This window comes from Somniosus microcephalus, unplaced genomic scaffold, assembly GCF_052327205.1.
Source record: "Somniosus microcephalus isolate GS21.2 unplaced genomic scaffold, FLI_Smic_1.0 scaffold13, whole genome shotgun sequence".
Classification (NCBI taxonomy): domain Eukaryota; kingdom Metazoa; phylum Chordata; class Chondrichthyes; order Squaliformes; family Somniosidae; genus Somniosus; species Somniosus microcephalus.
In genome coordinates this window covers 818,362-844,760 of record NW_028225200.1, presented here as the reverse complement: position 1 = coordinate 844,760, position 26,399 = coordinate 818,362, and the positions used below count along the sequence as shown (strand labels likewise).

Here is a 26,399-nt window from a genome sequence, read left to right as displayed (position 1 = left end):
CAAGCGGCTATTCTCACATATACCCTTGAGAGATACAAAGATTGTCTTGAAGACATACACGGGGCAAAAAGTCTACCCCAAAGGAAAAATAAGGGTGAACGTTATATATAACGGCAAGGAGACACCAAAAATGGACCTATATGTATTGCCAGATGGAGGACCACCACTACTAGGAAGTGAATGGATCCGGAAGATACAGCTAGATTGGCATTCCATACAGGCACTGACTGTGGCTGACAAAAAGGATGATGACGTCACACCTGGGCGACTGTCAAAGATCCTAACTGACGCAAAAGAAGTGTTCCAGCAAGGACTCGGAACACTAAAAGGCATGGCAGCGATGATTAAAATGGAAGAAAACGCAAGCCCAATATTTTTTAAGGCCAGACCGGTACCTTATGCGATCCGCCCAGCCGTTGAAGCAGAGCTGGAGAGTCTGGAACATTCAGGTGTACTGTCCAAGGTAGACTGGAGCGAGTGGGCTACACCCATCATCCCTGTGATGAAAAAGTCATTGAGCAGCACGCCTGGGGAACCAAGGAAGGTTCGCATCTGTGGGGACTTCAAGGTAACAGTGAACCTGGTCCTTCACACCGTACAATATCCACTTCCACGGATTGAAGATATTTTCGCCTCGCTATTTGGAGGGAAACGCTTCACTAAGATTGATCTGGCCCAGGCGTATCTGCAAATGGAGGTAGAAGAAGCATCAAAAAAATACCCCACAATCAACACCCATAAAGGTCTCTACCAATACAACCGGCTGGTATTCAGGGTAGCATCAGCTCCGGCTATTTGGCAGAGGGCAATGGAACAAGTCCTGCAAGGGATCCCAGGGACCCAGTGTTATTTGGACGACATCCTGGTCACGGGCGAAAATGACAGTGATCACCTTGCCAACCTGGAGCAGGTGCTCACTAGATTGCAGGAATATGGGCTCTGAGCTAACCGCCCCAAATGCGAGTTTTTTAGAAAACAGATCTCGTATTGTGGCCACGTTATCGATAAAGAGGGGTTACATAAGTCCCCAGAGAAGATTGAGGCAGTAGTCAAGGCTCCAGCACCGGAAAATGTGTCACAACTGAGGTCGTTCCTCGGGCTGGTAAACTACTACCATAAGTTCTTGCCAAATTTGTCTGCAATACTACACCCACTGAACACCCTACTGCAAACTGGGGTGCCATGGAAGTGGAGTGACGAATGTAGATGAGCTTTCCAGAAGAGCAAAGCACTAATCACATCGAAAGAGGTATTGGCCCATTACAACCCGGCATTACCAATTCGGTTGGCATGTGATGCGTCACCCTACGGCCTTGGAGCGGTGCTGTCGCACAAATCCTCGGACGGCTCAGAGAGGCCAATAGCCTTTGCGTCACGATCACTAACCTCAGCCGAGCGTAACTACGCCCAGTTTGACAGGGAGGCCCTCAGCCTAGTGTGGGGAGTGAAAAAGTTCAATCACTATCTGCACGGGCAGAAGTTCACCTTGCTGACTGACCACCAACCACTTGTCTCCATCTTTAATCCAAAGAAGGGCGTTCCGGTGATGACTGTGCAACGGCTACAAAGATGGTCCCTTTTTCTAGGGGCGCACCAATATGAAATCGAGTATAAGGGCACGAAACAGCATGGAAACGCTGATGGGCTATCACGCCTGCCACTGCCTACTGCGGAGGAAGCACCAGCAGTGGATCCTGTCGAAATATTTCATTCGACTATAATTGAATGCTTGCCAGTAACTAACGCTGGTATAGAGAAGGAGACCCGAAATGACCCAACACTGTCTCGGGTATATGATTTGACGGTGAAGGGATGGCCAGCACATGGCGACTCACTGTTGCCAGCATTCTCATCCAGAAGAGAACAGCTGTCAGTATGCCAGAGGACCTTGATGTGTGGATCCCGAGTGGTAATTCCACCCAAGTTAAGGGAGAGAGTGCTCAATGAGCTTCACGAAGGTCATCTGGGAGGGGTGAAAACGAATAGCCTTGCTAGGGCTTATGTGTGGTGGCTGGGGATCGATCAGCAAATCGAGGACCTGACAAAGAGCTGCTCAGGATGCCAGAAGGTCCAAAATGCACCACCACATGCCCCTCTACACCCATGGGAGTGGCCCTCATCTCCATGGCAACGGGTGCATATTGATTTTGCTGGTCCATTCATGGACTCAATGTTTTTAATAGCCGTGGATGTGCACTCGAAATGGCCTGAGGTGATCAAAATGTCCTCCACCACCACGGAGAAAACTATTGCAGTCCTATGGACCATTTTTGCCAGGAACGGCTTGCCAGAGCAGATTTGCTCTGATAACGGACCACAGTTTGTGTCCAAAGAGTTTTGAAGATTTATGAAAAGGAATGGGGTATGTCATTACACATCCGCCCCGTATCATCCAGCCACAAATGGATTGGCTGAGAGGTTCGTACAAACCTTTAAGAAGGCAGTAAAGGCTATGTACAATGACAACATTCCGCTGCAGCATAAGGTGGACAATTTCCTGTTCGCCTACCGGAATGCGACACATGTAGTCACCAACCAAGCCCCAGCCATGATGTTCTTTAACCGAAGGTTAAGATCTCGCCTGGATTTGCTCAGACCAAACGTACGAAGAGATGTTGAGAGTAAGCAATTCCAGCACATCCATGAGAAGCCAACAAGGAGCTTCAATGTAGGGCAACCAGTCTTGGCCCGCGACTACCGAACAGAAAAATGGCAGCCAGGAACGATATGCACACGGCAGGGCCAACTAATGTACACAGTGGACGTTGGGGAGAGCATCGTGAGACGCCATGCTGACCAGATCCTAGAGTCACAGGAACAAGTCAACCCCATGCCTCGCCCATACGTACCTGGTGATGAACCCGACGTACAGGTAGCATCTATCCCAGAAACAGTAGCATCAGAAGCTGATGAACCAACCGACGACAGGGGGCCAGAATCGCCTCCGCACCAAGAGCAAGACACTCGGGAAAGGCGCTATCCAGAAAGGATCAGGAAGCCTCCCCAAAGACTGAATTTATAAATAGACTATTTTCAGCTAATGTTGTATGTTAAAAGTGTTATTTAATTGTTAAATGAGTGTTATGGTACTGTTAATCTAAAAGGGGAGGAATTGTAATGTATGTACCTTTAAGGGGAGAACTACTTTTTACAGCTCCTGTATACTGTAGTACCGGCAGTGACCACACCTGTATATAAACCCTGAGTAGTGATCTGTAAAGTTAGTTCTAGAGTAACCCTCATTCAGTAAACACCTGTTGAATCGTTCCCTGCAGTCTGTTGTCTGATTATTGAAGGGCACAACATTAAGATACACGGATCTAACATAAACCAGCCCCACAGTCAGTGACACCAATCTCCTCCTGTCTGATATAAACCAACCCCACAGTCAGTGACACCAATCTCCTCCTGTCTGATATAAACCAACCCCACAGTCACTGACACCAATCTCCTCCTATCTGATATAAACCAACCCCACAGTCACTGACACCAATCTCCTCCTGTCTGATATAAACCAACCCCACAGTCACTGACACCAATCTCCTCCTGTCTGATATAAACCAACCCCACAGTCACTGACACCAATCTCCTCCTGTCTGATATAAACCAACCCCACAGTCACTGACACCAATCTCCTCCTGTCTGATATAAACCAACCCCACAGTCACTGACACCAATCTCCTCCTGTCTGATATAAACCAGCCCCAGTCACTGACACCAATCTCCTCCTGTCTGATATAAACCAACCCCACAGTCACTGACACCAATCTCCTCCTGTCTGATATAAACCCGCCCCAGTCACTGACACCAATCTCCTCCTGTCTGATATAAACCAGCCCCACAGTCACTGACACCAATCTCCTCCTGTCTGATATAAACCAACCCCACAGTCAGTGACACCAATCTCCTCCTGTCTGATATAAACCAGCCCCAGTCACTGACACCAATCTCCTCCTGTCTGATATAAACCCCCCACAGTCACTGACACCAATCTCCTCCTGTCTGATATAAACCCCCCACAGTCACTGACACCAATCTCCTCCTGTCTGATATAAACCAGCCCCACAGTCACTGACACCAATCTCCTCCTGTCTGATATAAACCAACCCCACAGACCCAGAAAGATTAAACTCAGCCCGTTACTTGGATTGGACTTGTCTCCATTCCTGTGCCGAGGGGATTGCTGTGCCAGGCGGGAGGGGCAACGTTTGGGGATTCTCCACCAATTCCCATTCCCCTTCTTTCTGGTGGATAATGGAGGTGCCACTGTGTGTAATGTACAAGTCAGTAAGAATCGTCAGCAAGGATTAATCAGCACTTTCTACCTGGAGATGTTAATCAGCGGAATCTTTCAGACAGTGAATTGTAGATTTTGTACCAAAGATCAATTTAGGATTGAAGTAAAAGTTAATAAATGTATTACAAACAAATTTCTGACGAGAGTCCCTGAATTAAGGGGAATGATCACAGACTGTGGTTCTTAAAGGGACACTGCAGCCCTAACAAGTCAATCAGCTATACATCCAGAATATTAAACTCCAGACAGTTATAGGGTTATTAACATCAGCAGAAACAATCCCCAACTGTCAGAATGAACATGATTCAGTCCCAGATGTGATTAACAGCAGCATTAACAGCAGAATCCAACCCCTGCAGTCACTTGTGAACTCGCTGGTGTTTCAACATGTTGGATGAATGAGTGAATGCCTTCCCACACGCGGAGCAGGTGAACGGCTTCTCCCCAGTGTGAACTCGCTGGTGTTTCAGAAGGTTGGATGACTGAGTGAATCCTTTCCCACACACGGAGCAGGTGAACGGTCTCTCGCCAGTGTGAACTCGCTGGTGTGTCAGAAGGTCGGATGACTGAATGAATCGCTCCTGACAGACAGAGCAGGTGAATGGCCTCTCCCCAGTGTGAACTCGCTGGTGTCTGAGAAGGTTGCATCTCTGAGTGAATCCCTCTCCACACACGGAGCAGGTGAACGGCCTCTCCCCGGTGTGACTGCGTCGATGTTTTTCCAGATCTGATGGGTAATTGAATCCTTTCCCACAGTCCCCACATTTACAGTCCTCATGTTTCTCCATGGTGCGGGTGTCCTTGTGTCTCTCCAGGTTGGACAATCAGTTGAAGCCTCGCCCACACACAGAACACATGTACGGTTTCTCCCCGCTGTGAATGGTGCGATGTTTTTTTGAGGCTGTGTAACTGGTTAAAGCTCTTTCCAGTCAGTGCACTGGAACACTCTCACTCGGGTGTGTGTGTCTCGGTGCTTTTCCAGTCACACTGATGTTTGAAATCTTTTCCCACAGACAGAACAGACAAACATTTCTCCTTCCACATTCAAAGGCTGATGATATTCAGGTCCTGATGAATGGAGTGACTCTGTCAGATGTTGAGGTGATGTTTGGTTTGAGTTTCCCATCTGCAAATCCTGCCCTTCTAACACCCTGTAAAAGGAGTTTACAAAGTCATCACTGTAAGTACAGGATAGAAATCCAGAACAGACAATTCTAGTTTCTGTAAAACATTCTCAGCCATGATCTCATTGAATGGCGGAGCAGGCTCGAGGGGCCAAATGGCCTACTCCTGCTCCTATCTTCTGTTTCCTCTCTTGTTTCCCCAAAGCTGTAAATCCCCGTCCCACACACTCTCCCTCCTCCCTGTGCTGAAATCCAAACCCATCGCACCATCTCCAACATTTCTTTCCTCGACTCCGTTTTCCCCCTCCCTCTACTCTGGTTGGGTTCAGTTCTACACTCGCTGTCTGCAGAGTGAGAATAAAATCAATGAGTCAATTATTGTCTCTCCTGGTCACGGGGACCCTGAAGCCCCGCCCACTTTGTTCCTGTACCAAGATGGCCACGCATGTGCCGTGCTGCAGGTGGAGCCGGTCTGTCTTTCCTCCACCAAGATGGCAGCGCGTAACCCAGGCATGTCACCGAGAAAAAGCCTCACAGCTGCCGCCCGGTGGAACATAGGCCGGGCCGCGGGATCTCATTCGGGCCTGAGGCTGTTCTCCAACTTTATAAACCCTGCAGCACGGCCTTCCCGCAGTTTATTAATCTCCCGACCCCGGTCCCGCCGACCAGCAGCTCCGCCCGGCGACCGCGTGGGGCTTTCTTTGTAAAGTCGGTGAGAGACACGTGACCCGGGCCCAGGGCCTGAGTGATGGGAGCTTCCGACCAATAGGGAGCGAGCGGGGCGGGGCGGGAGGAGCGAGCCGGTGGCAGGTCCTCCAACCAATCGGGGAGCCTGAGGGGCGGGACTTGCGCCGGCTGATTGTCCGATCCGCAGGGCAGTGAGTTTCTCCAGTTCCTTGTTCAGGACCCGGGGCCAGGGGAGGCTGTGGGCCTTTATTCCCCTCATTGGACACAAGGCTCTTTGGCTCACAACACACGGGCTCAGATTGCAATACAGACTTTTTAAATCACGAATAAAAGCAGATAAACCTCGTGCTTCTGTAGGACAAACTTTTTAATATTTGGGAGTAAAAGTACAAGTTTTTTTCCCTCTGGGGAATTTGTTATTAGTTTCAGGAAACAACAACAACCACTTGTATTTATAAAGCACCTTTAATGTAGTGAAACATCCCAAGGCTCTTCACAGGAGCGTTAGAAAAGAGAGAGAGGTAGAGAGATGGAGAGGTTTAGGGAAGGAATTCCAGAGCTTAGGGCCCAGGCAGCTGAAGGCACATAGAAACATAGAAGCTAGGAGCAGGAGTACGCAGGAATCTCAGCAGCAGCAGCGGGGCTATAAAAGGCTCCAAGAGACCAGGTAGGCCTCAGAGCGTCGGCGGGAATCTCAGCGGCGGCAGCGGGGTTTTAAAAGGCCCCAGAGACCAAGTAGGCCTCAGAGCGTCGGCGGGAATTTCAGCGGCGGCAGCGGGGCTATAAAAGGCTGCAGAGACCAGGTAGGCCTCAAAGCGTCGGCGGGATACTCAGCGGCGGCAGCGGGGCTATAAAAGGCTCCAGGAGACCAGGTAAGGCCTCACAGCATTGGTGGGATACTCAGTGGCGGCAGCGGGGCTATAAAAGGCCCTCACAGACCAGGTAGGCCTCACAGCGTCGGTGGGAAACTCAGCGGTGGCAGCATGACTATAAAAGGCTCCAAGAGACCAGGTAGGCCTCAGTGTGTCGGCGGGAATTTCAGCGGCGGCAGCGGGGCTATAAAAGGCTCCAACAGACCAGGTAGGCCTCAGAGCGTCGGCGGGAATCTCAGCAGCAGCAGCGGGGCTATAAAAGGTCCCAGAGACCAGGTAGGTTTACTAATCTCCAATCTCACAGAGAGGGAGAGAAGTAAAAAGTAATCGAAGTGTGACGTCACCAGAAAGCAGGTATGTGATTGGTTGGTGAGTATTTCTCTCTTTTTGAATTTTAACTCTGTGGTTTATAGTTTCTAACCTCTCTGTGGTGTAGCGGGGACTGTTTGTAAAACCAGGGCCCTTAAATATCCCATTTAACTGCAGTGTAATTGGTGGGATTGATTTGATTTAATTTAATTGCAATTAACTAAAGGGTAAGTCATGGCAGGACAGCCCGGTGCCGTGGTATGCTCCTCCTGCGATATGTGGGAACTCAGGGACACTTCCTGTGTCCCTGACAACCATGTGTGCAGGAAGTGTATCCAGCTGCAGCTACTGGCAGACCGCATTGCGGCGCTGGAGTGGCGATTGGATGCACACTGGACCATTCGCAATGCTGAGGACGTCGTGACTAGCAGGTTTGATCAGTTGGTCACACCGCAGGCAAATGTTGGACAGGCAGAAAGGGACTGGGTGACCAACAGACAGAGTACTAGGCACAGGCAGGTAGTGCAGGGGTCCCCTGTGGACATGCCCCTCTCAAACAGATACACCACATTGAGTACTGTTGGGGGGGATGGCTTATCAGAGGAAGGCAGCAGCAGCCAACTTCCTGGCACCAGGGGTGGCTCTGCTGCACAGCACGGGAGGAAAAAGGGTAGAGCTATAGTAATAGGGGATTCTATTGTAAGGGGAATCGATAGGCATTTCTGCGGCCACAAACGAGACTCCAGGATGGTGTGATGCCTCCCTGGTGCAAGGGTCAAGGATGTATCCAAGCGGCTGTAGAACATCTTGGAAGGGGAGGGTGAACAGCCAGTTGTCGTGGTGCATATAGGCACCAATGATATAGGTAAAAAGCGGGATGAGGGCCTAAAAGCGGAATATAGGGAGTTAGGAGATAAATTAAAAAACAGGACCTCAAAAGGTAGTAATCTCAGGATTGCTACCAGTGCCACGTGCTAGTCAGAGTAGAAATAGAAGGATACTTCAGATGAATACGTGGCTAGAGGAATAGTGCCGGGGGAGGGATTCAAGTTCCTGGGACATTGGAACTGGTTCTGGGGCAGGTGGGACCAGTTCAAACCGGATGGTTTGCACCTGGGCAGGGCTGGAACCGATGTCCTAGGGGGAGTGTTTGCTGGTGCTGTGGGGGAGGGTTTAAACTAAAATGGCAGGGGGTTGGGAACCTGAGCAGGGAGACAGAGGAAAGGGAAACAAGGATAAAAGCAAAAGATAGGAAGGAGAAAAACAAAAGTGGCAGTCAGAGAAATCAAGGGTTTAAATCAAACGTGGCCACAGTAAATAATAATTCTAATAGGTCTAAGAGCGTTAAAAAAACAAGCCTGAAGGCTTTGTGTCTTAATGCGAGAAGCATTTGTAATAAGATGGATGAATTAGCTGCGCAAATAGAGGTAAAGGAATATGATTTGGTTGCGATTACGGAAACGTGGCTCAAGGATGGCCAAGGCTGGGAGCTCAACATCCAGGGGTATTCGATATTCAGGAAAGATAGGCAAAAAGGAAAGGGAGGTGGGGTAGCATTACTGGTTAAAGAAGGGATTAACACAATTGTAATGAAGGATATTAGCTCTGATGATGTGGAATCTGTATGGGTAGAATTGAGAAATACTAAGGGGAAAAAAACGTTAGTGGGAGTGGTGTATTGACCTCCCAACAGTAAGGCGGAGGTTGGGGATGGCATTAAAAGGGAAATTAAAGAAGCGTGCAATAAGGGCACAGCAGTTATCATGGGTGACCTAAATCTACATATAGATTGGGCCAACCAAATTAGTAACAATACTGTGGAGGAGGAATTCCTGGAGTGTTTACGGGATGGTTTCCTGGAGAATGAAGTAGTTGACTCAGAGACTAGGGTCCTCAATTTAAATAAAGGAAACTACGATGGTCTGAGGAGCGAGTTGGGTAGGATTGATTGGGGAATGGCACTCAAAGGGTTGACGGTGGATAGGCAATGGCAAACATTCAAAGACCGAATGGATGAGCTACAGAATTTGTTCATCCCAGTTTGGCATAAAAATAAAACAAAAAAGGTGACTCAACCGTGGCTAACAAGGGAAATTGGGGATAGCATAAGATCCAAGGAGAGGACATATAAATTGGCCAGAAAAAGCAATAATCCTGAGGATTGGGAGCAGTTTAGGATTCAACAAAGGAGGACAAAGGGATTAATTAAGAAAGGGAAAATAGAATATGAGAGTAAGCTTTCAGGGATCATAAAAACTAACTGTAAAAGCTTTTATAGATATGTGAAGAGAAAAAGATTGGTGATGTCAAGCGTAGGTCCCTTACAGTCAGAATCAGGGGAATTTATAATGGGGAACAAAGAAATGGCTGACCAACTAAATACATATCTTGGTTCTGTCTTCACAAAGGAGGACACAAATAACCTCCCAGAGATGCCGGGGAACATAGGGTCTGATGAAAGGGTGGAACTGAAAGAAATCAGTATTTGTAGGGAAATGGTGTTAGGAAAATTGATGGGACTGAAGGCCGATAAATCCCCAGGGCCTGATAATCTACATCCCAGGGTACTTAAGGAAGTGGCCCTAGAAATAGTAGATGCATTGCTGGTCATCTTCCAGAAGTCGATAGAGTCTGGAACAGTACCCATGGATTGGAGGGTAGCTAATGTTACCCCACTATTCAAAAAAGGTGGTCGAGAAAAAGCAGTGAATTATAGACTGGTAAGTCTGACATCGGTAGTGGGGAAAATGCTAGATTCCATTATAAAAGATATAATAGCAGAGCACTTGGAAAGCAGTGACAGGATCGGACAAAGTCAACATGGATTTACAAAAGGTAAATCATGCTTGACTAATCTACTGGAATTTTTTGAGAATGTAACTGGTAAAATAGATAAGGGAGAACCAGTGGATGTGGTGTATTTGGACTTTCAGAAGGCTTTCGATAAGGTCCCACATAAGAGATTAGCGTGCAAAATTAAGGCACATGGGATTGGGGGCAAGGTATTGACTTGGATAGAGAACTGGTTGGCAGACAGAAAGCAAAGAGTTGGAATAAACGGGTCATTTTCCGAGTGGCAGGCAGTGACTAGTGGGGTACCGCAAGGATCGGTCCTAGGACCCCAGCTATTCACAATATATATTAATGATCTGGACGAGGGAATTGGATGTAATATCTCCAAATTTGCAGACGACACAAAGCTGGGTGGGAGGGTATGCTGTGAGGAGGATGTCGTGAAACTCCAGTACGATTTGGACAGATTGGGTGATTGGGCAGAAACATGGCAAATGCACTATAATGTGGATAAATGTGAGGTTATCCAGTTTGGTGGCAAAAACAGGAAGGCAGATTATTATTTGAATGGCAATAGATTGGGAGAAGGGGAAGTGCAAAGAGACCTGGGTGTTCTTGTGCACCAGTCGCTGAAGGTAAGCATGCAGGTGCAGCAGGCGGTTAAGAAGGCAAATGGTATGTTGGCCTTCGTAGCAAGAGGGTTCGAGTACAGGAACAAGGATGTCTTGCTACAGTTGTACAGGGCCTTGGTGAGACCGCACCTTGAGTATTGTGTGCAGTTTTGGTCACCTTACCTGAGGAAGGATGTTCTTGCCATGGAAGGAGTGCAGCGAAGATTCACCAGACTGATGCCTGGGACAGCAGGAATGACGTATGAGGAGAGATTGTGTGTGGTAAACCACTGTTATTGTATCCTACTGTTATCGTTATTGCATATTGTTACCTCTGGTTGGCGCTGTGTACCAATGCATGCCTCAGCTGGCTCCGCCCACATGACCAGGTATAAAGGTGGGTGTTTCGGCAACCCACTTCCTTCTTGGAACCAGTTGGCCACGAGAGGCATGCTCTGTTCTTTAGTTAATAAAAACCTCTTCATTACTTTCCTAATTCATCGCCTTTTATGGAGTAATTGATAAGCATATCATTGTGTCGATTGGGCTTATACTCACTGGAGTTTAGAAGATTGAGAGGGGATCTCATCGAAACCTATAAAATTCTGTCAGGCCTGGACAGACTAGATGCAGGAAGGATGTTTCTGATGGCCGGGGAGTCCAGACCCCGGGGTCATAGTCTAAGGCTAAGGGGTATGCCATTTAGGACTGAAATGAGGAGGAATTTCTTCACCCAGAGAGTGGTGAACCTGTGGAATTCTCTGCCACAGAGGGCGGTGGAGGCCAGTTCATTAAATATATTCAAGAAAGAGTTGGATATATTTCTTAAGGCTAAAGGGATCAAGGGATATGGGGAGAAGGCAGGGACAGGTACTGAATTTGGATGATCAGCCATGATCTCATTGAATGGCGGAGCAGGCTCGAGGGGCCGAATGGCCTACTCCTGCTCCTATCTTCTATGCTAACTAAATCAGAAGGTACAAGCACTAAATGAAGTAGTAAGGAACCAACAACAGATTAAAGATCTAGAAAGGCAGAATGCTGGACTTAAACCAGACGAGTTGTCCAGAATAGGTCAACAAGTAATGACGCAAGTTATCGGAAGAAAGGGAATGGGGCCCGTTGGATGGGGCCATGCACTGTATTAATGACAAGTGATACGTGTGTTTGTCTACAGGAACCGATGGGTATGCGATGGAAGCAATGGACCCAGGTGAAACCATTTTACACTAAAGACCCCCATTCTACCCTCTCCTCTAGGGGAAAGAGCTCGGAAGACGACCAGACCTCTGTTTAAATTACAGATAAACATGGATCCAGTCGACCCTTTATATCAGAGGGTCTATCTCATGGAGAAGAAGCTCTCCCGGTTTACCCTTACACCCGAGAACTCATTTTTAATGTGGAAGCAAGTCATCCTCGGTTCCGAGGGACTGCCTAAGAAGAAAGAAGAAGAGATAATTGGAGTAAGACTTCTTTACTCCTGTACTCAAATCCTCTTGTAATGAAGGCCAGCATACCATTTGCCTTCTTAACTGCCTTTCACGACCACCGGACATCCCAAAGCGCTTTACAGCCAATGAAGTACTTTTGAAGTGTATTCACTGTTGTAATGTGGGAAACGCGGCAGCCAATTTGCGCACAGCAAGCTCCCACAAACAGCAATGTGATAATGACCAGATAATGTTTTTTCGTCATGTTGATTGAGGGATAAATATTGGGCTCAAAACACCGGGGATAACTTCTTCGAAATAGCACAACGGGATGTTTTACATCCACCTGAGGGGGCAGACGGGGGCCTCGGTTTAACGTCTCATCCATAGGACGGCACCTCCGACAGTGCAGCGCTCCCTCAGTACTGCCCCTCCGACAGTTCGGCGCTCCCTCAGTACTGCCCCTCCGACAGTGCGGTGCTCCCTCAGTACTGCCGCTCCGACAGTGCAGCGCTCCCTCAGTACTGCCCCCCCACCGACAGTGCGGCGCTCCCTCAGTACTGCCCCTCCGACAGTGCAGCGCTCCCTCAGTACTGCCCCTCCGACAGTGCGGCGCTCCCTCAGTACTGCGCCCCCCGACAGTGCGGCGCTCCCTCAGTACTGACCCTCCGACAGTGCGGCGCTCCCTCAGTACTGCGCCTCCGACAGTGCGGCGCTCCCTCAGTATTCCCCCTCCGACAGTGTGGCGCTCCCTCAGCACCGCACTGGAGTGTTAGCCTCGCTTTACAAGCTCAAGTCCCTAGAGCGGGATTTGAACCCACAGCCTTCTGACTCTGCTATCCACTGAGCCACAGCTGACTCCAGTCTTTTACACAGTTTCATCAGAACTTCCTTGCTTTTGCACTCTACCCCTCTCCTAAAGCAGGGGAGTTGTGATGAATTGTTAAACAGTTTTTTTTGCAGAGTGACCAAGGCTGTCTGTAGGAAACAATTGTGCATTTGAAAGCAGCTTGTATTGTGAAGCTTGTGCCCCTCTCCCAGATTCCAGCCCCAGCTCTGTGCTGACTGAGCTGCTCTCACCTGGGGACAGCGCGTCACAATCGGCCCCAGCGCACCTGAGCTGGAGAGGAGGCCCCGCCCCCTTGCCGCGCCGCCATTGGTTGGAGGACCAGGCCGCCCAGTTCAGTCCTCCCAGCTCAGCCCTCTTCCTATTGGTCAGCGCTCCGTCAGTCAGAATCACATTGCTCCGGCTCACTCCGCCCCCCCGGGCGGGTCAATCCGCTCCGTTCGGCGTCCGCGTAAGTCCCGCCCGCCCGACTCTCAGGTTTGGTTTTTCTCGTATTTTACTTTATAATCTCGCTCTCCGCTCCCCCCTCAGCTCGATTTAAATCGATTCCCCAACACTTGACTTTACCCCGGCCGCTGATTCCGCCTCTTCTCCGAGCCCGGCCTTCCGATTGCTCCCCGGAGGCCCCGCGCAGGCGCACTGGCAGCCTCGTGTTGCGCCTGCCCGCGCTGTGATTGGTGCAGGGGAAGGCAAGTGGGCGTGTCCGGCCCACGTGCGGGAGACAAAGGCTGACTGGAGCGCATGCGCAGCCCGCCTCGCACCGTTGGGAAGCTTTTCAAATTTTTTTTTTGCGAAACAAATTGAAAACACTCATTAATGCCCCCAACCTCCTCCGCTCTAAAGTGCGATTATTATTATTATTCTTTTTCCTCATTTGTGTGGGGTGTCTTTTTTTTACCTTGCGGTGGCGTGCGCCGATCCAACCGACCCCTTGGCGTTGCGTGCTGGCGTCAACGCGTAATCGGAGGGGGCTGTGATTGACGCGAGGCGCCCCCCAATCAGGAGCGCGGAAAACGCTGGGAGGACCGGGCGGGCTGACGGTCCTCCAACCAATGGCGGCGCGGGAGGGAGGGGGCGGGACCTCGGTGGGCTGCAGGCCGCTTTCCTGCTTTCATTGTCCGCAGGAGCTGCTGAAGGGAAGGGGAGGAGGGGGTGGAAAAAAACAGAGCTTGTGAGTGTTTATTCCTTTGCATTACCTTTATTGCAAGGCTATTCATCAACTGCATTCATTTAAAAATAAGTGAACCTTTTCTCTTTTTGACTTTTATCCAGAACAAAGAGCCCTGGTGCTGTGAACATTTTGGTGGGCAGCCACTTTTAAAGGGACAAAGACCAGCATTCTTCCTCCTCTCTCTCTCTCTTGTGAGTATTTGTTGGGGGTGAGAGGGTGGCGGGGTGAGTCAAAGGGGACTGCGGCCCTTTTCAACAAAAACAATTGCTTGGCCATTTAAAGGGGAGTGGGTGCCCCCCAGGTATTTAAAGGGGCAGTGCCTCTCTCTGTATCATGTAAGAGCAGGGAGGTTCTGCTTGAACTGTACAAAACACCAGTTAGGCCACCGGCTAGAGTGCTGCGTGCAGTTCTGCTCGCCCCATTGCAGGAAAGATGTGACTGCTCGAGACGGGAGATTTACGAGGATGTTGCCAGGACTAGAGAATTTCAGCTACAAGGAAAGATTGAATACATAGAAACATAGAAGATAATCTACATCCCAGGGTACTTAAGGAAGTGGCCCTAGAAATAGTAGATGCATTGCTGGTCATCTTCCAAAATTCGATAGACTCTGGAACAGTATCCATGAATTGAAGGGCAGCTAATGTTACCCCACTGTTCAAAAAAGGTGGTAGAGAGAAAACGGGGAATTACAGACCGGTAAGCCTGACATCGGTAGTGGGGAAAATGCTGGAGTCCATTATAAAAGATGTAATAGCAGAGCACTTGGAAAACAGTGACCGGATCGGACAAAGTCAACATGGATTTACAAAAGGTAAATCGTGCTTGACTAATGTGGTCCTTGGACCCCAGCTATTCACAATATATATAAATGATCTGGACAAGGGAACTAGATGTAATATGTCCAAATTTGCAGACGACACAAAGCTGGGTGGGCATGTGTGCTGTGAGGAGGATGTCGAGAAACTCGAGGATGACAGGAACATGGCACATGCAATATAATGTGGATAAATGTGAGGTTATCCACTTTGGTGGCAAAAACAGGAAGGCAGATTATTATCTGAATGGCAATAGATTGGGAGAAGGGGAAGTGCAACGAGACCTGGGTGTCCTTGTGCACCAGTCGCTGAAGGTAAGCATGCAGGTGCAGCAGGCGGTTAAGAAGGCAAATGGTATGTTGGCCTTCGTAGCGAGAGGGTTTGAGTACAGGAACAAGGGTGTCTTGCTGCAGTTGTACAGGGCCTTGGTGAGACCACACCTTGAGTATTGTGTGCAGTTTTGGTCGCCTTATCTGAGGAAGGATGTTCTTGCCATGGAAGGAGTAATGAGAGGGGATCTCATTGAAACTTATAAAATTCTGAGAGGACTGGACAGACTAGATGCAGGAAGGATGTTCCCGATGGTGGGGGAGTCCAGAACCAGGGGTCACAGTCTAAGGATAAGGGGTAGGCCATTTAGGACAGAAATGAGGTGGAATTTCTTCACCCAGAGAGTGGTGAACCTGTGGATTGCTCAACCACAGAAGGCAGTAGAGGACAATACATTAAATATATTCAAGAAGGAGTTGGATATATTTCTTAAGGCTAAAGGGATCAAGGGATATGGGGAGAAAGCAGGGACTGGGTACTGAATTTGGATGATCAGCCATGATCGCATTGAATGGCGGAGCAGGCTCGAGGGCCGAATGGCCTACTCCTGCTCCTATCTTCTATGTTTTTATGTTTCTCTACTTTTGTACTCAATACCCCTATTTATGAAGCCCAAGATCCCATATGCTTTGCTAACCACTCTCCCAATATGTCCCGCCACCTTCAGGGACCTATGCACATTAACTCCCAGGTCCCTCTGTCCCTGCACACTCTTTAAAACTGTGCCATTAAGTGTATATTGCCTCTCCCTGTTCCTTCTGCCAAAATGCATCACCTCACACTTCTCTGTATTAAATTCCATCTGCCACTTGTCTGCCCATTCTGCTAGCCTTTCTATGTCCTGTTGCAGTTGATTGGTATCATCCTCACTGTTTGCCACACCCCCAAGTTTGGTGTCATCGGCAAATTTAGAAATTCTACTCTGCATTCCAATATCCAGGTCATTTTTATATATCAAAAAAATTATATAACTGTTCTTCTGATGATTCCCTTCTTTTGACTGTTCTTGGTGTTACATAGAATGTACAGCACAGAATCAGGACATGCAACTGAACTGGTCCATGCCGGTGTTTATGCCCCACACCCACCCTACTTCAATTAACCCGATCAACATATCCTCCTATTCCTTACACACTCATGTGGCTTCCCCTTAAATGCATCTGTACTTTTAGCCTCAACTACACTTTGTGGTGGCCAGTTCCACATTCTCACCACTCTCTGGGTAAACAAGTTTCTCCTGAATTCCCTCCTGGATTTATTGGTGACCATCTTATATTTCATGGATGTTAAAACCCCAATAACTGGACTGGATTTTAATATTCTGTATAAATAAATAAGCTATTGAGTCCTTGTTTCTAAGATAAGCCAAGAGCTAATTGATGACTTGTTACAGACATTCCCTGTCCTCTCAATGTCGGTGTCTAGGGGAGAAGCTGATGGGTTTGTGTTCCTTTCTTGAAGTGAATTTTTGTGCTCAAGGTGCTGGATGTCACTGTGGGGAAAGGAACATTTTAACATTCTCAGCACCTAGTGTCAACATCAAACACTCTTAGGGCAGGTACAGCACGGGTTAGATACAGAGTAAAGCTCCCTCTACACTGTCCCATCAAACACTCCCAGGGCAGGTACAGCACGGGTTAGTTGCAGAGTAAAGCTCCCTCTACATTGTCCCATCAAACACTCCCAGGGCAGGTACAGCACGGGTTAGATGCAGAGTAAAGCTCCCTCTACATTGTCCCATCTAACACTCCCAGGGCAGGTACAGCACGGGTTAGATGCAGAGTAAAGCTCCCTCTACACTGTCCCATCAAACATTCTTAGGGCAGGTACAGCACAGGTTAGATACAGAGTAAAGCTTCCTGTACACTGTCCCATCAAACACTCTTCGGGCAGGTACAGCACGGGTTAGATACAGAGTAAAGCTCCCTCTACATTGTCCCATCAAACACTCCCAGGGCAGGTACAGCACAGGTTAGATACAGAGTAAAGCTTCCTGTACACTGTCCCATCAAACACTCTTCGGGCAGGTACAGCACGGGTTAGATACAGAGTAAAGCTCCCTCTACACTGTCCCATCAAACACTCCCAGGGCAGGTACAGCATGGGTTAGATGCAGAGTAAAGCTCCCTCTACATTGTCCCATCAAACACTCCCAGGGCAGGTACAGCACAGGTTAGATACAGAGTAAAACTCCCTCTACATTGTCCCATCAAACACTCCCAGGGCAGGTACAGCACGGGTTAGATACAGAGTAAAACTCCCTCTACATTGTCCCATCAAACACTCCCAGGGCAGGTACAGCACGGGTTAGATACAGAGTAAAGCTCCCTCTACACTGTCCCATCAAACACTCCCAGGGCAGGTACAACACGGGTTAGATACAGAGTAAAGCTCCCTCTACACTGTCCCATCAAATACTCCCAGGGCAGGTACAGCACGGGTTAGATACAGAGTAAAGCTCCCTCTACACTGTCCCATCAAACACTCCCAGGGCAGGTACAACACGGGTTAGATACAGAGTAAATCTCCCTCTACACTGTCCCATCAAACACTCCCAGGGCAGGTACAGCACGGGTTAGATACAGAGTAAAGCTCCATCTACACTGTCCCATCAAACACTCCCAGGGCAGGTACAGCACGGGTTAGATACAGAGTAACGCTCCCTCTACACTGTCCCATCAAACACTCCAAGGGCAGGTACAGCACGGGTTAGATACAGAGTGTTAGCCATGGCTCAGGCGGCAGCACTCTCTCCTCTGAGTCAGAAGGTTGTGGGTTGAAGTCCCACTCCAGAGACTCGAGTCTAAAACTCTGTGCTGCCCCTCCAGTGCAGTGCTGAGGGAGTAAAGCCCAGTGCAGAGTAAAGTTCCCTCTGCACTGCTCCACTAACAGGCCTGAGCCCCAAACTCAGAAGAGCGCCCTCTGCTGCATTCCACTTGTCTCAGCAGCGGGAGCAGCAGGCGGCGGAAGTCCCGCCCCTCGGACACCCTGATTGGTTGGAGGACCCGCCGCCACCTCAGTCCTCCGAGCTCCGCCCGCTCTCTCCCTATTGGTCGCAGCTCCCGTCAGTGACCGCCGTGGAGTTGATGACGTGCCCCAGTCCGGCTCCCTGCAGAAGACACGGGGCTGCGGCCGCTCAATCCGCTCCGCTCGGTGCCGGGAGGGCGCTGGGACGGTGCGATTTGTATTTTCTTTTTATTTATCTCCCCGCCCGCGCTTCTCTCCGCTATATATAAAAAACCCTCATAAAACTCACTTTCTGCCGGTGATCCGGACTCTCGCAGTTGCCCGGGCTGACCCAGAATGCGAGGCCCTGTGCAGGCGCGGTAGCGGCTCATCCTCGGGAGCGGGCCCCGGTGGCACATGCGGAGTAGGGGGAGGGGGCGGGGCCTGTTCAGAGCCCGCGCTCACCTTGGAGCGGCGCATGCGGAGTAGGGGGAGGGGACGGGGCCTGTTCAGAGCCCGCGCTCACCTTGGAGCGGCGCATGTGGAGTAGGGGGAGGGGGCGGGGCCTGTTAAGAGCCCGCACTCACCTGGAGCGGTGCATGCGGAGTAGGGGGAGGGGGCGGGGCCTGTTCAGAGCCCGCGCTCTCCTTGGAGCGGCGCATGCGGAGTAGGGGGAGGGGCGGGGCCTGTTCAGAGCTCACCTCCAACAATGAGAACAACAACAACTTGTTTTTCTATAGCGCCTTTAACGTAGGAAATCGTCCCAAGGCGCTGCACAGGAGTATTGTAAGACATTGAAAAATGTGACCCCGAGCCACAAAAGGAGAAATTAGGGCAGATGGCCAAAAGCTTGGTCAGAGAGGTGAGTTTTGATCAGCCATGATCTCATTGAATGGCGGAGCAGGCTCGAGGGGCCGAATGGCCGACTCCTGCTCCTATTTTCTATGAAAGAGAGACGGAGAGGTTCAGGGAGGGAATTCCAGAGCTTAGGGCCGAGGCAACAGAAGACACGGCCACTGATGGTGCAGCGATTCTAATCAGGGATATTCAAGAGGGCAGAATTGGAGGAACGCAGATGTCTCGGGGGGGAGGAGGTTGTTTTCTTTGGAACCGAGGAGGCTGAGGGGAGACCTGATTGAGGTGTATAAAATTCTGAGGGGCCGAGATAGGAAGGACCTATTTCCCTTGGCAGAGGGGTCCACAACCAGGGGGCATAGATTTAAAGAAATTGGTCGGAGGTTTAGAGGGGAGTTGAGGAGAAACGTTTTCACCCAGAGGGTGGTGGGTGTCTGGAACTCACTGCCTGACAGGGTGGTAGAGGCAGAAACTCTCATCACATTTAAAAAGTACTTGGATGTGCACTTGAAGTGCCGTAACCTACAAGGCCACGGACCAAGTGCTGAAAAGTGGGATTTGTGTGGATAGCACTTAATCGGCAGGCACGGACAAGATGGGCTGAATGGCCTCCTTCCGTGTCATTATTTCTATGATTCTGTCGCGGGTGGTTGTGAGTCTGAAGGGAATAACTAAGATAGGGCGGGGCGAGGCCATGGAGAGATTTGAAAACAAGGATGTGAATTTTGAAATCGAAACATTGCTTAACCGGGAGCCAATGTAGGTCAGCGAGCACAGGGGTGATGGGTGAACGGGACTTGGTGTTGAGTTACGACACGCGTAGTTTTGGATCACCTCCAGTTTACGTAGGGTAGAATGTGGGAGGCCAGCCAGGAGTGTGTTGGAATAGTCGAGTCTCGAGGTAACAAAGGCCCGGGTGAGGGTTTCAGCAGCGGATGAGCTGAGGTAAGGGCGGAGATGGGCCATGTTACCGAGGTGGAAGTAGGCGCTCTTAGTTATGCTGCGGATATGTGTTCGGAAGCTCATTTCAGGGTCAGATATGACACCGAGGTTGTGAACAGTGTGGTTCAGCCTCAGACAGATGTTAGGGAGAGGGATGGAGTCAGTGGCTAGGGAACAGAGTTTGTGGCAGGGACTGAAAACAATTGCTTTAGTCTTCCCAATATTTAATTGGAGAAAATTTCTGCTCACCCAGAACCGGATTAGAGATTGTGGAGGGGTCGAGAGAAGTGGTGGTGAGGTAGAGCTGGGTGTCGTCAGCGTACATGTGGAAACTGACGCTGTGTTTTCAGATGATGTCGCCAAGGGGCAGCATTTAGATGAGAAATAAGAGGTGCCCAAGGATAGATCCTTGGGGGACACCAGAGGTAACGATGCGGGATTGGAAAGAGAAGCCATTGCAGGTGATTCTGTGGCTACGATTAGATAGATAAGAATGGAACCAGGCGAGTGCAGTCCCACCCAGCTGGACAATGGTGGAGAGGTGTTGGGAGAAGGATGGAGTGGTCAACCGTGTCAAAGGCTGCAGACAAGTCAGGAAGGACGAGGAGGGATAGTTTACCTTTGTCACAGTCACAAAGGATGTCATTTGATGAGACTTGATTTGACTTCAGGGCCAAGTCAGTGAGGTGGATTGGGCTGCTTCTGGCCCACTGGTTATTGTGGACACGGCTAGACACCAGTGGGACCGGCTCTACCCTGTTTGTTCTTTGAGGCAAAATAAGCCAAAAAAAAATCATGCTTCCCCCCTTACACTTTCTACACTCCTTTTACAGGGTTTTAGAAGTGGAGCTTTTACAGACAGGAAGCTCAAACCAAACATCACATCAAGATCTGACAGAGTCGCTCGATTCATCAGGACCTGATTCAGTCGCTCCTCCAATCTGCTGGCACACCCGTGAGTTCACACTGATGAGAGACCTTTTAAATGTTCTGAAAGAGCTTCAAAATCTACAAATACCTGAAGCGGGGAGAAACCCGTGTCTGGGAAGGGATTCACTCAGCCATCTGCTCCAATGATACACCAGCAAGTTCACACTAGGGAGAGACCTTTAACCCGCTCCGTGTGTGGGCAGGGATTAATTGCACCCTCCGTGCTGCTGAGACACCAGCTTGTCCACACCGATGAGAGACCGTTGACCTGCTCCGTGTTTTTGAAGCGGTTCTCTCATTCTGCCACCCTCCTGAGACACCAGCTTGTTCACATTAAATGTTCTGACTGTGGGAAGAGATTTAAAAGGTCCCAGGATCTGAAGAGACACCACCTGGAGAGAGCAGGAGAGATTCTGTTCACCTGCTCCGTGTGTGGGAAGAGATTCACTCGGTCGTCTAATCTGCTGGCACACCAGCGAGTTCACACTGGGGAGAGGCCGGTGAAACATTCCGACTGTGGGAAAAGCTTTAAAAGGTCCCAGGAGCTGAAGGGACACCAGCTGGAGAGAGCAGGAAAGAGGCCATTCACCTGCTCCGTGTGTGGGAAGGGATTCACTCAGTTATCCCACCTACTGAGACACCAGCGAGTTCACACTGATGAGAGACCATTTAAATGTTCTGACTGTGGGAAGAGCTTTAAAAGCTCTGAGGATCTGAAGGTACATCAGCGAGTTCACACTGATGAGAGGCCATTTACATGTTCTGTCTGTGGGAAGAGCTTTAAAAGCTCAGCGGAACTGAAGGTGCACCAGCGAGTTCACACTGATGAGAGACCATTTACATGTTCTGTCTGTGGGAAGAGCTTTGAAAGGTCCGGGGTGCTGAAGATACACCAGCGAGTTCACACTGGGGAGAGGCCATTCACCTGCTCCGTGTGTGGGAAGGGATTCACTCAGTCCTCGAATCTGCTCGAACACCAGCGAGTTCACACTGGGGAGAGACCGTTCACCTGTTCCGTGTGTGGGAAGGGATTCACACAGTCCTCGACTCTGCTCGAACACCAGCGAGTTCACATTGATGAGAGACTATTTAAATGTTCTGACTGTGGGAAGAGCTTTAAAACCTCTGGGGATCTGAAGGTACACCAGCGAGTTCATACTGATGAGAGACCATTTACATGTTTTGTTTGTGGGAAGAGCTTTAAAAGCTCCACGGAACTGAAGGTACACCAGCGAGTTCACACTGATGAGAGACCATTTACATGTTCTGTCTGTGGGAAGAGCTTTAAAAGGTCTGGGGTGCTGAAGATACACCGACGAGTTCACACTGGGGAGAGGCCATTCACCTGCTCCGTGTGTGGGAAGGGATTCACTCAGTCCTCAAATCTGCTTGAACACCAGCGAGTTCACACTGGGGAGAGACCGTTCACATAGAAACATAGAAGATAGGAGCAGGAGTAGGCCATTCGGCCCTTCGAGCCTGCTCCGCCATTCAATGTGATCATGGCTGATCATCCGAATTCAGTACCCTGTCCCTGCCTTTTCCCCATATCCCTTGATCCCTTTAGCCTCAAGAAATATATCCAACTCTTTCTTGAATATATTTAATGAACTGGCCTCCACCGCCCGCTGTGGCAGAGAATTCCACAGGTTCACCACTCTCTGGGTGCAGAAATTCCTCCTCATTTCAGTCCCAAATGGCTTACCCCTTATCCTTTGACTATGACCCCTGGTTCTGGACTCCCCGGCCATCAGAAACATCCTTCCTGCATCTAGTCTGTCCAGACCTGACAATTTTATAGGTTTCGATGAGATCCCCTCTCAATCTTCTAAACTCCAGTGAGTATAAGCCCAATCGACACAATCTCTCCTCATACGTCATTCCTGCCATCCCAGGTATCAGCCTGGTGAATCTTCGCTGCACTCCCTCCATGGCAAGAACGTCCTTCCTCAGGTAAGGTGACCAAAACTGCACACAATACTCAAGGTGCAGTCTCACCAAGGCCCTGTACAACTGTAGCAAGACATCCTTGTTCCTGTACTCGAACCCTCTTGCTACGAAGGCCAACATACCATTTGCCTTCTTAACCACCTGCATGCTTACCTTCAGCGACTGGTGCACAAGGACACCCAGGTCTCTTTGCACTTCCCCTTCTCCCAATCTATTGCCATTCAAATAATAATCTGCCTTCCTGTTTTTGCCACCAAAGTGGATAACCTCACATTTATCCACATTATAGTGCATTTGCCATGTTTCTGCCCAATCACCCAACCTGTCCAAATCGTACTGGAATTTCCCGACATCCTCCTCGCAGCTTACCCTCCTGCCCAGCTTTGTGTCGTCTGCAAATTTGGAGATATTACATCCAATTCCCTCATCCAGATCATTAATATATATTGTGAACAGCTGGGGTCCTAGGACCGATCCTTGTGGTACCCCACTAGTCACTGCCTGCCACTCGGAAAATGACCCGTTTATTCCAACTCTTTGCTTTCTGTCCACCAACCAGTTCTCTATCCAAGTCAATACCTTGCCCCCAATCCCATGTGCCTTAATTTTGCACGCTAATCTCTTGTGTGGGACCTTATCGAAAGCCTTCTGAAAGTCCAAATACACCACATCCACTTGTTCTCCCTTATCTATTTTACCAGTTACATCCTCAAAAAATTCCAGTAGATTAGTCAAGCATGATTTACCTTTTGTAAATCCATGTTGACTTTGTCTGATCCTGTCACTGCTTTCCAAGTGTTCTGTCTGTGGGAAGAGCTTTAAAAGGTCCGGGGTGCTGAAGATACACCAGCGAATTCACACTGGGGAGAGGCCATTCACCTGTTCCGTGTGTGGGAAGGGATTCACACAGTCCTCGACTCTGCTCGAACACCAGCGAGTTCACATTCATGAGAGACTATTTAAATGTTCTGACTGTGGGAAGAGCTTTAAAAGCTCTGCGAATCTGCTGATACACCAGCGAGTTCACACTGGGGAGAGGCAGTTCACCTGCTCCGTGTGTGGGAAGAGATTCACTCAGTTCTCCAACCTGCTGAGACACCAGTGAGTTCACACTGGGGAGAGGCCGGTGAAACATTCCGACTCTGGGAAAAGCTTTAAAAGGTCACAGGAGCTGAAGGGACACCAGCTGGAGAGAGCAGGAAAGAGGCCATTCACCTGCTCCGTGTGTGGGAAGGGATTCACTCAGTTATCCCACCTACTGAGACACCAGCGAGTTCACACTGATGAGAGACCATTTAAATGTTCTGACTGTGGGAAGAGCTTTAAAAGCTCTGCGGAACTGAAGGTACACCAGCGAGTTCACACTGATGAGAGACCATTTACATGTTCTGTCTGTGGGAAGAGCTTTAAAAGGTCCGGGGTGCTGAAGATACACCAGCGAGTTCACACTGGGGAGAGGCCATTCACCTGTTCCGTGTGTGGGAAGGGATTCACACAGTCCTTGACTCTGCTCGAACACCAGCGAGTTCACATTCATGAGAGACTATTTAAATGTTCTGACTGTGGGAAGAGCTTTAAAAGCTCTGCGAATCTGCTGATACACCAGCGAGTTCACACTGGGGAGAGGCCGTTCACCTGCTCCGTGTGTGGGAAGGGATTCACTCAGTTCTCCAACCTGCTGAGACACCAGCGAGTTTGCACTGTTCTAGTCATACTCATAGAGTCATAATGGCACAGAAGGAGGCCATTCAGCCCATCGAGTCCATGCCGGCTCTCTGTAGAACAATCCAGTCAGTCCCACTCCCCCGCTCTATACCCGTAGCCCTGCAAATTTATTTCCCTCAAGTGCCTATCCAGTCTCCCCTTGAAAACATTGAGGCCTAGAAATTGGGTTGGTAACGCCGGCGCTGAGCGCCTAAAGAGACCTAGAATTGGGACGAATCCCTATGTTGGGGCGAACGCTATGAGGATAGCGCCAACTCAGATATTGGCTATACATTTAGCACCTGCGCTAAGTGTTTGCGCGCGCCCGCGAGCGCAAGCAGCTCATGACGTCATTTCAGTGTGCAACACCTTTTGGGAGCGCCTGAGCGCATATTGGGTGGCGCCCGGAGCCTTAGCGCCCAGCGCTATTAGTGACAGTTCGAGGGAGGGCAAACAGGCCCTTCTCGGAGTAGGGCAGCGCTATTTAAAGGGGACAGCTCTCATGCAGAATCTTCTGCCACTTGGCCTGCTCATTGCGATCGCTGCTGGAGAGAGTTGGCGAGCTAATGTGGAGCGGAGTTCTGGGAATTTAGCTTTACAGTACTGGGGACCTTCAACCCTGTCCGAAGCACTTGCAGCACTACACCTAAAAGCCTTTTGACCAGCTGGCATCGGAATGGGAGCTTGTTTGGAGGGCGACGGCCTCATCGCCCAACACTGTGAAGGGGCAGAGAGACGGCGGGAGAGAAGGCCGGGATTGGCCAGAATGAGGAGGGGCAATGGAGGTCGGCCAATCCGACAGGATGCTGCGAGGGTCTTTAGGCAGCAGGTGACGAGCCTTGACACGTCGGAGGAGCAGTGTTTGGGAAGGCTCCGAATCTGGAGGGACATTGTTACTGATCGGTGCCACCTGCTTGGTCAGGATCTGCAGCCGCGTGAACGCTGCAGAACCTCTCTGTCCGTGATGGCTAAACTGACTGATGGCCTCCATTTTTATGCCAACAGATCCTTTCAGTCAGCCATTGGGGACAATGCGACTGTCGCTCAGGCTGCAGTCCGCTGTTGCATCCGGCAAGTGACAGATGCCCTTTATAGGCGAACGCGTCCATTCATTACCTTCCCTCAGACCCTGCACAAGCAGGCGGAGGAAGAGGAGGAGGAAGATGGAAGGGCTGCTGAAAGTGGAAGGTCCATACGTCAGAGGCTCCTCTGGACTCGTGTCGACACCCCTGTGGCGGAATGATGAGAGTCTTGACTCATGCGCACTTTGGATGTTTGAGGGCCTCTGAATGCCAGCATCACTGAAAGTAGTCACATGCACCATGCAACATTGAAACTTCTGTTTATTGACACAAAAGTCTTTCATTACAGCTAAACAACGTAATGTGAGCAGAAACCATAACTTTCAAAATAACTGTGAACTGTTCGGCAAAGCCGCAAAACTCAACAAACCTTCTGCAAATATAACAGCAGGTGAGGGTGTCCTTGAATTTGGACAAACAAACGTCTCAGCACCTCCCTCTACAACTGGCCCCTTGAGGGAGAACGACTTCTCTTTCACGCCCGGCCCCTTCCCTCCCTGCTGCTCCTACGTAATTGGACCCCAGTGGCGGGCTCAAGGCTGGGGGACGCTTGCTGACTGTCTGGAAGCGCAGAAGCCCCTGAGGGACGGCCTGGCCGACCTCTGGGCTTGGAGGGTGCGGACGCAGGATGCTTACTGTGACCATGGCTGGAAGCAGTGTGGCCTGCAGGTGGTGGCAGCTGCAATGCAGGCGTCCCA

General features: G+C 49.8%; 1 pseudogene; it reads left to right on the top strand.

The window, feature by feature from the left end:
- The window catches only part of LOC147083937 (uncharacterized), a 455,464-nt pseudogene that overhangs the window by 15,068 nt on the left and 413,997 nt on the right, over window positions 1-26,399 (top strand).